Raw genomic sequence first — 12,368 nt, 5'->3', positions numbered from 1 at the left:
TTCATTATCTATAACATGATAGAGTTAAATTAGGTGCCCTTAAGGTCCCTCTTAACTCTATATCCAAGAAAAATTAGGTTTTGCATCAGTGGAGGGAATATTTGCAACAATGAGTTCATGAATAACCTGAAAAATTGAACTATCCTGTAGAAACTTATTGAAAGTACCAGACATGGAGTCAGAAAGACCTCAGTTCAAATTCTACCTCTGAAACTAAAAAAACGGTATGACCATGGGCAAATCAGTTAGGCTCTCTGTGTCTCAAAAAAATGGTACTCAATTTGCAGAATTGTTTTGAAGTTCACATTTGACATTTGTTTTAGAGATTTCCCTGGATTTTTGCTCTAGGGTGTAAAGAAAGGTCCAAAGAGAAAACAGTGTTTTGAAGTCCATCTTCAAATAACAAACCTGATCTGTGTGATTACAGAGCCTTTTGTCACCCTAGACAACAAGTGGTATTCTGAATCAAAATATATCAACTTTGCCTTTTAAATTATGAACTCCTTCAGAACAGGGACAATCTTTGGCTCCTTTTAAAATTTATGATGCTTAGCCAGTGCCTTATTCATAGTAAATGCTTAAAATATTTTGATTCATTGACAAATCACTCCTACAAACATAGGTGAGTATGATGCGAAGGCATTCCTGATAAAGAAAGAAGAGGGAGAAGCAGTCTTTTCAAATAAGTATTGCCCACTAGTTATATAATGATGGGCTTGAAAATCAAGTTACAACTAGTAATAAGATCAGTATACTAATTTCTACTGTGACTGACTCTTACATATTTTGATTCCTTAACCATAGTTCCTATTCTCATTCCCAAATCTCCTTTATTTGAGTGTATGGCTTTGGATGCTTACCTCCCATTCTGGATCATCTCCCAGGCTAGATGAAGCCTCCAGAAAGGTACCATTTTGCTTTGATAGGCAGATGCTCTCAAGCCAACCTGGCTCTATTCTCAGGGTCTGAAATGCAGAAGTTAAAAAAAACAACAGCCAATGCTAGATTGAACACCTGCTGTGTGCAGGCTCTGGGAAAGTCACAGTTTATACATAATTTTAGTAAGCAGATGATGACTACTCAAAGAACATGGCATATGATATCACATAATCATTGGAACAGAATATGACAAAACAACATGTTTTGTGACAAGCTGTAGCATATAATGTAAAGTCTGAATGGATGAGTCATTTTCTTTTTTTAAATTTTATTTATTTAAAGCAATGGGGTTAAATGACTTGCCCAAGGTCACACAGCTAGGCAATTATTAAGTGTCATAGATCACATTTGAACTCAGGTCCTCCTGACTCCACAGCTGGTGCTCTTTCCAGCTAGCTGCCCCCTGGATGGGCCATTTTCAACAGAAGGAAAAGACTTGGGATACATTATAGATGCCTTCAAGTAGTTGAAGAGCTGTTACATAGAAGAGAGAGATTTGTTTTATTTAACTCTCAAAGGTAGGACTAAAAAACACTGGATGAAATCACAGTGACAGATTTAAAATTGAAGTAATAAAAGATTTTCTCACTTTTAGAGCTACCTAAAAGTGAAAAGGACTGTCTTGTTAAGCATTAAGTTCCTTCTCAGCAAAGATCTTCAAGCAAATATTGGATGACCGCTGGAAAAGATGTTATATCGGGAATAATTTAGAGTTCACGGGAAACTATGTAAATGTTTTAATGAGCTGCGAAGTCAAAATGAATCAACAATAGACCATAGTAGTCAGTCAAATACTTGATACTATATTCAATTACATAAAGAAAGACATCTAGGGGCACCTAGGTTGCACAGTGGATAGAGCACTGGCCCTGGAGTCAGGAGGACCTGGGTTCAAATCTGTTCTCACACTTAATAATGACCTAGCTGTGTGGCCTTGGGCAAGCCACTTAACCCCATTTGCTTTCCAAAAACCTAAAAAAAAAAGCATCTATCCATTGAAGTCCCTACCACCTATGAATTCTGTAGAAATCTTCTGTAGGAAGATTTTTTTTTGAAATATCTGGATATTAAAAGTAAAGAATGTTCAAAAAAACAAACAGGGAAGGAGAGTATACATTTTAGACAAATGGAAGTGCAGGAACAGAGGCATCAATGCATAGAGCACAGTGCATATCTGGGGGTGGGGAGCAGAGAGGATTCCAATTTGGCTGCAACAGAGAGCATATGGAGGGGAATGATTCAATTTTATGAGGCTTCCTCCAAACTTTATGATCATTAATTGGTACTCTATTTCAGTAAGAGACCATGCATTTTCTTCCCTCATTCCCCAAAGTGCTAGTTTGCAGTTTGATGCCATGGTACAAAATAAATTTACTCACTGGGGAAAGGAAATAGTTGGAATGCATCTATCACCTTCTAGGCTCCAGTTTTCCATAGGTAGCATCCCAGTGTCAGAGCTCAATAATATGCCTCAGCATAGGCTGGACTAGTTCTGAACAGGCATTATTGAAAGCAAGTGCTAGTTCTGACAAATCTCACTCAAAGAGAGGTCAGTTATATACTGACTGCAGGTATAGATCAGACTCTAAGGAAGCTGTGGTTGTAATTGCATTATAAACATTTTATCCTATTTACTGAGACATTCTTTGCAGTAGGTAAAATTTTCCTGCTTCCCTGATTAACCTCAGTTCACAATGAATTTCCATGGTTTCTGAATTTTTACTACATTTTGTTTCTATCCTTTCCAATCTATAGGTTTCTATGGTTCTCAAATAGTTCCTTGTGTTTATCTGCCCATCTGTTTGTTATATTTCCCCATAGGTGGGACCAATATCCTTAGTTTTGCCTGATACAGAACAAATCAAATTAATTCTGAGATGAACCCCTGGTCACTTCAATACAGTATGATAAAAATGATTTGGTTATAATAAACTGATTAGTTGAAATGATCTCCAAAAGCAGAAAGGGTGATGGAAAAAAGAAACAGGGGAAGAGAGATAGATTAGGGAATTTTTTTTTTCTCACATAAAAGAGGTGAAGTGGATCATAGAAAAGAAAGATCATGAAAAGGAGGACAGATTAAGGGAACCAATGATTAGATTTTTCAGGAGGGACAGGATGAAAAGAGAAGGTGAAACAGAAATGAATGGAGAAAAATATAGTTAGTCATCATAGCTGGACATATTTGGGACAAGTTCACCGAAAAACCAGAGGTTTAGAGCATAATGAATTAGAAATCAGAAACCAAAAATAAGTTGTTTAGAAGAGGTTCATGAAACAAAAAGACACGCAAATTGTTTAAAGGTTTGGAATAGAATCTAATATGTTTAAGCTGAAGTTAAGAAAAAAACAAGGGGGAGGACAGGAGTAGCAATTGTATCTCTGGCAAAGCAAAAGCAAAAATAGACCTAATTAGAAGAAATAATCAGGGAAAGTACATTATGTTAAAAGGTGTCATAGACAATGAAGTAACATAAAAAATGCATAGCAAGTTTTTTGATATAGGCCTCATTTTCCAATGATATATTGAGTATAGAACTGAGGCAGCATTTATAGAAATCAAAGTCATTCCCCAACTATTAAATAGTCAAAGAATATGAGCAAAACATTTTCAGAAAAAAGAATTCAAAGTTATCTATATAATATGAAAAATGCTCTATATCTCTATTGATTAGAAAAATTCAAATTAAAACAATTCTAAATTATCACTTCACACCCATCAAAAAATGAAAAATGTATGGGGATTGGTGGTAATAATGTACTGGTTCAACTATTCTGGAGAACTGTGTCCCAAAACTATATGACTGTCTGTACCCTTTGATGGAGCAATACCACTTCTAGATCTGTATCCCAAAGAGATTAAAGAAAAAGGAAGGAAATTCAGGGGATTCCAATTATATAAGTAATGACTGAAGAAGCTATGACATGCAACAGTGTGGGAGTACTATTTTCCTATAAGAAATGACAAGATAGTTTCAGAAAAAAAAGAACCATTGACAAGACCTGTATCAACTATGCACAGTGACAGAAATGTCTGCAACTTTTATGATGTATCGTTCAACTCTGAAAGACTTGGATATATTGATAAAAACAATGATCCAAGACAATTTCAAATGACTCATGATGAAAAAAATTCTATTCACCTCCAGGGAGAAGAATTGATGAACTCTGAGAACATATTAAAATATAATTTTCACATTTTATTTTTCTTGCTTTTTTGAAATTTGGTCAATATAGAAACATGGCTTGCATGATTTCACATGTGTAATTGATACTATATTACTTGACTTTTAAGTGGATGGGGGAAATGGTGGGAGGGAAGGAGAGAATTTGGAACTCAAAATTGGAAGAGAATGTTAAAAATAAATGATATATTAATGTATTCAAATAAATACGGAAAAAATATTTTCATGGTTTTTGCCATGGTAGAAATTCATTTTAAAAATAGCAAAAATGGTTGAGCTAAACTTTGTATATGGCTACTTTCTATAACAGATAGAACCCTTATGAGCAATCATGCCAGTGGAAAGAGATACAACCATGCAAACTTTGGACATCTGGTATGCTAAATTGCACCCAAATGACAACTAAAACTTAATGCATCTGCAAAAATTGAGCTCCCAAATATTAAAAAGGCTAAAAAGGCCAATAAATCTAAATGATGTAGTTATACACAAAATGCCATTCATTAACAGTCTAATAATGATACTAATTAATAAGAATAATAAAATAAAGCAGTACATTGCATGTATCTCAAAACTAAGGAAAAAACTTACAAAATAAGGACAATGAAAATATAGTACACACAATTATGCCTCTCCTCAACCTCCAGTTGATTAATATAGAAAAATGAACTAGATAACTTAGGTATCCAAATGGAATGTTTCATAACCCAAATAAATAAGTAAATTTCAAATTCCAGTTTTACTGGTAAGGGTTAATTCAGTAGGGTTCATTCATTTATTAATTCAATAAAATCTATCTACAATCAAGCATAGTTCTAAGTTCTAAGAAATTAAAAATAAAAATAAGGTACATCTTTGAGTTTACAGTTTAATAAGGGATTTTAGATATTTGCTATAAAATAAACAATAAATATAATACAAAAATAGAGTGTAAGAAAGACAAAACAGGTAGATAGCATGGTTGTAATGGTTGTAATTACTCAGAGTTCTTAGGTCTTTCAAATATTGTTTCTTTACAATGTTGTCATATAAATTTTGATAGTTATGAATTAGCTGGGATAGAAGAAAGCAACTGTAAAGTGTTTAGACCATGATTCATGATACCTACTGTGTTCTGATAGCTGTTTAGTTCATGACACTTTAGAACTCTCTTATACAGAACCTAATAATGAGAATTCAGCTGCAAAAGCTGTGGGACACTGAAATCCATCCTTTTAACTGCCTTCAAGCTGTTCATCTTTCTCATGATCCTTATATCCATTCCATTTAGAAATAATCTTTCTTTTGGTATAATTTTCTGATTCATTGTGCTCTTCTTATATGTCTGCATCATTAGTATCTATTTGTCATTTAATGCCCTTTACAACCTACCCTCAATTCACCATTGCAGTTTTACTATATATATTACTCCCCTTAACAAACACTTGCCAAACAGGATTTCATGCATTTCTCAAATCCAATTCAAGCTCTTCTCTGTCACTAGCACTTGTCACTATAATGTAGAATCCCAATTTGTAAATTGTTCATCTATAGAATCACTTGCAAGTCCTTTCCTAATCTCATCTTACCCCAATTGTTTTGTATCAATTTTATATTACTGTGTGTATCAACCCTTTCAAATTGTAGACTCTCCAAAGAAAGAAAACTAATTCGCTTTTTATGTTGCTTCCTATTGTATAGTAGCTAGTTTATATTGGGGGTTTTTAAATGCTTGATGATTGATTGCCATCTTCCTTCTTGCTTGCAGGATGCCCCATTGCTTCTAAGGTACAACCTCCTCAGTGAAATAATCCCCACTACCATCCTAGATTTGATTCAGATTCAGGGATTGCTCCTTTCTCCAGGTCCAAGACTCAGTTTAATTCAGTTTTGTTTAAACTGCTGTAGGTCCTCAATGCACAGCCTACATCTGCCTTCACTGTAAATGCCACCATCCCAGTCCTTAAAGGAGAGGAGAGAGAAGGAGAGAGAGAGAGAGAGAGAGAGAGAGAGAGAGAGAGAGAGAGAGAGAGAGAGAGAAAGAGAGAGAGAGAGAGGAGAGAGAGAAGCTATCGGAATTGGACCATGTGTCTATAGTCTTCTTGGTTCAGTTTCCTCAGCTACTGCCATCAAAGCCTCTCTCAGTTAACCTGGCCAAATTCCTGACATGTTTCCAAGATGCACCCAGTCCTTGGAGGGATTTAGAGAGGAAAAGAAGCAGTTCCTGTCCAGCTGCCTTAGTAACTGCCCAGTAGAAGAGCTTCTCATCTGTATTAGAGAGGGGAAGCTTTGGTTCCTTATTTTCTTCTTATATTTTGCCATTAAAATGCAGCCTCAGACACTTATTAGCATATGACCCTTGGCAAGTCACTTAACCCAGGTTGTCTCAGTTCCTTATCTGTAAAATGAACTGGAGAAGGAAATGGCAAACCACTCCAGTATCTTTACCTAGACAAATCCAAATGGGGTCATGAAGAGTTGGACACTATGGAACAAAATGCCTTTGATCATTTATCTTAAAATATAATTTTAAGATAATAAAATAAGCCATTCATGTCTGCTCTACCTATTCACACACACACGAATACACACAGATTCCCCATAGAACTACTACTGAAAGAAATAAGGCACATCTCATTACAAACGATGTACTATATTAATAACTGTCATTAATTCTTTCTCTAAACATTGGTTGTTTTTCTTTAGTTTACCTAGCCCACCTGTGCCAAGCAACTTTTCCTCCCTCTGGCCCTTTCTTCCAGTTTCTGCTTTTACTCAGCTGTTGGAGTTCAGGTGTTAATGTGCTAAGTGTTTAATTAGCACCATTCAGTTCTCACAGTGAGAACTAAATACCTCTGAGTTGCTCTTAGCCTTCCTTCTGACAGTGAGGTTCCAAGTCTTGAAGCTCTTGTGTGTGCTCTCAGTTCCCCCCATCTGGCTCCAATTCTTAGCTTCTGCTTTGTATTTTTCTCCTTTTCTCACTGTTGTTTCTGAATGGACTTTTTCATGGGAAGGCATTTAACAGCCACCTTCTGTCTCAGTTGCTCCTAATTTCCTTACTCACTGAAGGCAGCTCCCAACACTGAAGACAAAATGAATATTTGAAAGTATCAGGTATATTTCTAAACAAAACATATTTCAAACATTAAGTTATTTTCATTTATGTATGTTTTATTTTGTAATATGGAAGGGAGGGAGGGAAAGATCTTGGAACTCAAAATTTTAAAAAATATGTATTGTTAATTATTTACATATAATGGGGAAATATTTAAAGAAATACATAAAATATATTTTAAAGAATCATTAAATGAATTTGTAAATTCATATATTTATATATATATATGTATATATATATACATATATATATAAATTTAGAAATTAGACAATTCAAGGAAGTTAGGAGACATGTCCCAAGTCAGAAAACACAAAGTAACTCCATTAAACCATAGAACTTGTTCATAATTCCCTGAACTCCATAACAATTGCTCACATATATGTTTGGCTGTCATTGTTAATTACTGAAGTCTAAAATGATGGGTAAGTAATAAAAATTAATTAATATTATTTCCTTTTAGTCTTTTGTTTCCAAGGTGATCATGTAAGTAAGCTTCCTCTCTTTAATAAGGACTTCGGCAAATGGTGCAATTATACTTTCTAAGCCTCCTCACATAGCCAGCCTCAATGATTTCTTTTCAGTCTATGTCCTTAAAAACTGGGAGAACATACATTTGGTATAAAGTATGTGTTTGTGTATATATTTATATATATATACATATATAGTTATAACATTAGTCAATGATTAAATAATACATTAATATTACATTTAAAAAACAGAAATTTGCATACAGCAAAGCTTACAGAAACAGGAAAAATATCCTTTGCTATAACTCTGACATTTAAAAAATGCATTTCTCTGTGCATCCAGTAGGTGATATAATATATATATATTTTTTTTCTTCTGATATTTTAGTTTGGATATTCAGTTCAATTTTAGAAGAACTATGAAATCTTTCCTAAAGCTAAGAATTTCTCAAAGGATGGACTTGTGTCTCAAGTTTCTGAAAATATTGCAACCTTGCTCTCATCTGGGTAAAGTATTGAAATAAAATAATTTGAAGTTAGAAAGTAACTACAGCCTGTTGTTGTAACCTTAAGCAGACTTGCTGGGGCAGAATAGATAAAAATTCCAATATATCCTTGCTCCTCACCTTGGAATCATTCCTTCTATGCCTCTTTCTATTTTTGCTGTCAGCATGAAACTGACCAGAGTGGTCTGGGTCTTATTGCCATGAAGGGTGAATTCCAAGCATTGTGCCAGTGTACTTTACATTTTTCACATTGTCAGGCTGGAGCCACCGAAGCACTATGTCTTTTTTGGATGTGACAGATATGAGTGGACCAAAGAAACAGCTATAGCAAATCATCTTGATTGCAACAAAGAATTTCAAATAAGCTTGAACTTTGCAACAAGGTTTCAGTCCCTGTTACCTCTGTTCCATGGACCATAAATCTGCGTGCCAAAGCAATGTGGCTGATTTACGCCAAGTAGGAAGTCACTCCCCATTCATGAAGTTTAGTTCTTTTGGACAACGGATGTAGATAAAGCAATGAATAAAAAGAGTAGGGATCTATGATTTGTGAAAAGTAGTCTGGAAATATCTGACTCTTGTTAGTTAGAGACCTAGGGGTAAATCTATTAAAGCACAACTCAGAAGAAATATAATTGTGTAAATCCAAGGTGAGACTATAACAAAAATTCAATGTCTGATTTGGTTAACATTCAACTCCATATTGATGTTGATAACTTAGAAGGGCCAGATCCATGTTTAATCCTTTAATGAAAATTAAAAAAATTGCTGGGCTGTGATTTAAAGGAGGGATCATTATATCATTAGGAAGAACCTCTTTGGTGAGATTTTTAAGGAGTATTAGATCTGCTGATTATTTTTTTTACCCAGATAAGAGCAAGGCTCCAATATTATCAGCTTTCTATCTCTACCTGTTTCCTCTATATTATTTCTTCTTTTCACATGTCCATTTTCATGAGATAATTTCTTTTTTTGGCCTTTTCTTAACCAGTTATGTAAAAGTTTCAAAGGAAAAAATCCTAGCTATCAACACTTTTGAAAAAATGTTCAAAATACCAATAATTAGAAAAATTCAAATTAAAACAAATTTGATCTTCCACCTCATATCCATCAAATTCACTAAGATTAAAAAAAGAAAGTGACAAATATTGGAAGAGTTACTGGGCAAAACACATTAATATACTATTGGTAAATTATATAAATATAAATTAGTTCAGCCATTATTGCAAGCAAATTAAAACTATGCCAGAAAAATCAAATGGCCATAAGGTTACCCTAGCTCATTGCTAGGCATACACCCCAGAGAAATTAAAAAGGAAAAGATACTTGTGTACAAAACTGTATAATAGCTGTTTTTTCTATAATGGCACAAAGTTGAAAAATAAAGGCTATATTCTTATTAAGGAATGATTAAACATAATATGGTATATGCATATAAGGGAAGATTATTGATCTATAAGAAATCACAAAATGGATAGCTTCAGAAGAAACCAGGAAGATTTCTGTGATTTGAAACAAAGAGGAGTTAGCAAAAGTAGGAAAATAATTAAACATTAATTACATTTTAGAGAAATATAACTTTGAAAGACCTTAAAGCTCAGATAAATATAATGAAAAACTAAAAATAATTGGTACAAAAGAATTAGAAGATTAATCTAAAGGAACTGAAGATCAGGCACACCACTTACCTCCTGCCATAGAGGTGATAAACTTTGAATGAATAAAGATATATCCATTTTTGTATATGATTACCATGGGAATTTGTTTTGTTAAACTATATAAATATTTAAAATAATTCATTATTCAGATTTATTTTTATTTATTTGTTCAGTGTACAGAGGGCATAGAAGAGTAATAGAGGTAGTGAAAAAAATTTTTAGTGTTTTTAATTGAAAAAGGAAAAAGAAAAAGAAAACCCACTTGCCCCCCAAATAATATAGTGTTAGTTATAGATCCCAAGAGTCTCATGTAGAAAAACTGCCTCTGAGAGCAAGCACTTGTCCTCCCAAAAGTTCAGTTGGAAATGCAAATTTGTTACCTGGGAAGGGTAACATTTCAATGCATTTGCCACCACCGACAATTCATTCCATTATTTCCTTAATAGGAAGTGTAAAATTTAAATTAAGCATTATGTTTATAATATAAATATCCTTTGGTATTTCAGAGCGGAAAAAAATTTTAAAAGCATATAGATTAAAAAATACAACTACCCTTAAAATATACACATTAATATAGTCAATATTAAGATATTGTCTATATAAAATATGTACGCAATTAATCTTTATAGAGGTGAGAACTGAATCTATGATTTCTTTGGTAGAGGGATTTCCTGGAGGAAGAAACTCTTTACCAGTGCTGGCAACTTGTACACTTAGACATTTGAGCTCTTAGAAGTTAAATGACTGAACAGTATGTGTATCAGAGGCAGGATTTGAATCTAGGCCTTCCAGGAACCAAGTTTGGCTCTCTATCTGCTATGTCAAGATGCCTCTCTAATTTAAATGAAATATAAAAATTAAAAAAGTGATAGAAGATAAACTTAGAGTATTATAATAAGACATAAGATGGTGAGATCACTTCTGGCAGGCATATTCCAGAAAGGCTTCAAAGACTGGTAGGACTTTTGAACAGGACCTAAGATATTGAAAAGATTTTGACAAAAAGTACACCCTCATAAAATAGTGAAAAGTACACCGAAAATTAAAAACCTGCCTTGACTTCTCTGAATAGTCAAGGTGGTGGGATAAAGAAAGCATTTAACTGAGTTCCCCCAACATTTACCTTTGAAACAACTTTAAAATAATGCCTCAAATCAAATTCTGGAGTAGCAGAGTCAAAAAAAGGTCAGAATAAGACATCCTTCCAGTTTAAGACAAGTTGGCAAGTTGGAAAAAATATATCTATGACATGAGGGAGAAGACCAGGTAGATGAAATACCAGTGCTAAGACTAGGTGGTGTTGACAAAAGTAGCTGTAATTTAGGGATCTAAGGCAGAGACTGCAAAATGACTTGGTAATCAAGATTACAGGGAACACCTGTACTGATAGTGGAAGTAGCATCAAATACTATTCAGCAACTCTATTACATAAACCCATTTCTGGGTCTCAGTTCAAAGACAAAGAGAAGTATTTTCATTTAAAAAAAAGATAGAGGGCAGCTAGGTGGTTCAGTGGATAGAGCACTGGCCCTGGAGTCAGGAGAACATGATTTCAAATTCTACCACAAACACTTAATAATTACCCATCTGTGTGGCCTTGGGCAAGCCACTTAACCCCATTGCCTTGCAAAAAAAAAAAAAAAAGAGGTAGAAATTCTGAGTCACTATTACTTTTGGTCAAAAGGAATCTGGGACCCTTATAAGGAAAGGACCAAAGAGCAGTGACCACACCTCTCCTCAGAGAGAAACACTGAAAACTTCCAAACTATCAGAACTATCTCTGAATACAGAAATATGAAAAAGCTAAAGCTTGAAACAGTGCCCCTCCATCTCAGCCATGCGAGGAGTAGAGCACAACTATAATATAAAGTTCAAAGTCAAGAAATAGCATAGAAAAATGAACAAACACAAAAAAGAATCTGACCATAAAAAGTTATGATAGTGACAAAAAATTCAAGTCAAAGACTCAGGAGAAGACAATGAAGTCAAAATAGCAAAATATCAGTCTCAAAGGGGAAAAAAAACTATTGTGAACTGGACATAAACTCAACGCAATATTTCTGTGAAAAAAAGGAGCTAGGATTAGAACCAAGATTTACCCACCCAGTAAAACTGAATATAATCCTTTAGAGGGAAAATGGATCTTCAATGAAATATAAATGACTTTCAAACATTCCTGATGAAAATATCTCAATTGAATAGGATATTTGGCTTTTTATAGCAAGTATCTCTGATAAAGGTCATTACTAAAATAGAGAATGGAGTCAAATTTATAAAAATAAAAACTATTCTCCAATTAATAAATGGGCAAAGAATATGAACAGGAAGATTTTAGATGAATTATTCAAAACTTTCTGTAATCATATCAAAAATACTCTAAATCACTATTGATTAGAGAAATTCAAATAAAAACAATTCTGATATACTACCCCATACTTATCATCAGATTTACTAATATTACAGAAATGGAAAATAACAAATTTTGGAGGAGATGTGAGAAAAATGATATGCTAATGCAT

The sequence above is a fragment of the Macrotis lagotis genome, chromosome 3 (genome assembly GCF_037893015.1).
Source record: "Macrotis lagotis isolate mMagLag1 chromosome 3, bilby.v1.9.chrom.fasta, whole genome shotgun sequence".
NCBI lineage: Eukaryota > Metazoa > Chordata > Mammalia > Peramelemorphia > Peramelidae > Macrotis > Macrotis lagotis.
The sequence above is the reverse complement of the archived record's forward strand: the minus strand, read 5'-3'. Positions refer to the sequence as shown.